This window comes from Gavialis gangeticus, unplaced genomic scaffold, assembly GCF_001723915.1.
Source record: "Gavialis gangeticus isolate Ggan-Ray unplaced genomic scaffold, GavGan_comp1, whole genome shotgun sequence".
In the NCBI taxonomy this organism is placed as follows: domain Eukaryota; kingdom Metazoa; phylum Chordata; order Crocodylia; family Gavialidae; genus Gavialis; species Gavialis gangeticus.
Window position 1 is genome coordinate 83,847,575 of NW_017729034.1, and position 1,800 is coordinate 83,849,374.

Below are 1,800 nucleotides of genomic sequence, written 5' to 3' on the forward strand. Positions count from 1 at the left end.
TGTGCGTTCATTCTGGTATGCAGTTGCTGTTTGGTTTCTCCTACATCTTTTCCATCAGGGCATTTGGTACACTTGATGAGATGTATTACACCTCTAGAGGTGCAGGTGTAAGATCCAGGAATGGTGATGGTTCTGTTGTGGGGTGTGGTTATTGTGAGACTGGTGGAGATGTGTTGTCAGGTTTTATATTTCTTGTCCTAACATGGTCTGGATCCATTTGGTATGGTTTGCATCATAGAGAGTTTGCTTCTGGTGATGAGGTTAGCAAGGTTTGGTGCTTGTTTAAAGGCTAGGATAGGTGGTTCTGGAAAAATCTCTTTAAGAATTGGGTTGTCTTCTAGTATAGGTTGCAATTGTTTGAGGATTTTCTGTACAGGTTCCAGGGAAGGATGGTATGTCACAAAACTAATGGTGTGCGATTCGTGGGGATTTTCTTTTTGTACTACAGCAATACTTAACATGATATACAGGTTGCTCTTTCAAAAGTGCTATCTATTTCTCTGGAGGAATGTCCTTGTTGGGTTAAAGCCTTTTTGAGATTTGTGAGGTGACAATCATGGGTATTCTCCTCAGTGCAAATTCAGTGCTATCAGAGGGGTTGGCTTTATCTTACAGCTTTCTTCGTGTGTTTAGAGCGATTGCTGGTTCTGTGCAGATATGTATGTTGGTCCATGGGTTTCTTGTATATGGCGGTTTAAAGTTTACCATTTTGGATATTGATCATGGTGTCCCAAAAGGAAAGTGTTGGTGTTGGAATATTCACAAGACAGTCTGATGGAGGGGTGATGATTGTTGAATTTGTGATGGAAATCAATCAGAGACTGCAGGTTATCATCTATATATCTCAGGTATAGTGTGGTTTTGATGGTGCAGATCTCGAGGAATTCTTCGAGGTGGGCCATATTGTTGAGCCATTTTGGTGCCCACAGCTGTGCCCATCGTATGAAGGAACTGTTGGCTGTTGAAACTAAAGTTGTTGTGTGTGAGGATGAAGTGGGAAAGTTGAGTAATATCTTGAGGTCTGTATTCTGAGTTAAAATCTTGCTCTTGTAAATATGTGAGGCAGGCTTGGATGTCATCCTGGTGTGAGATGTTGGTATATAAGCAGGTGACATTGATGGTCCCTAGAAGGGTACTGCTGGGAAGGTGGTCTATGTTTTTGAGTTTTTGCAGAAAGTCTGTTGTCTTGGATAAAACTTGGTCTTTGGTTGACAAAAGGTTTTAGGATGGATTTGATGAATCCTGACATTTCTTCTGTTAGGGCTTCATAGTTGGAAATCACAGGGCCGATTGGAGGATGAATTAACAATGGAAATCATTAATATATAAAAAAGAAGAACTAAATTAAATCTAGTTAGTGCCTTAGGGCCAGAGGAAGATAAAACAATGAAAAAAATAGATAGAGATATGGATAAAGTACAGGCAGTCCTCAACTTACAATGTTTATAAATTGACAACTTGTTTCAACTTTAAGACATCAGTTTCGACTTTACAAGGCTTGATCTGATGCGATGCCACGCCAGAGAACAAGTTCGCTGCATTGCTCGTCTCCCTGGAGAACATGTGTCCAAATTTCCTTGGACGCTTTCCTTAAGAAAGCAGGAAGGACTCCAGAAAAACCTGCAGCCGAGACTCCTGAGAAGACTCCAGGCAAAAACTCTTCAAAAAGTTCAACCAAGAGCCTTTCAAAAAGTCCAGCAAAGTCACCTCAAAGAAGTCCTTCCAAATCAATATGATTGCTATTTACAATATAAATACATTAACGTAGCTATATTACTCATCTATAATTGATCGAGTACA

The 1,800-nt window shown here is 40.2% G+C and overlaps 1 protein-coding gene across 5 annotated transcripts in view; it reads right to left on the reverse strand.

Moving 5' to 3' along the window:
* STXBP5 (syntaxin binding protein 5) overlaps window positions 1–1,800 on the reverse strand; it is a 267,766-nt gene that overhangs the window by 111,469 nt on the left and 154,497 nt on the right. The window lies entirely within an intron of this gene.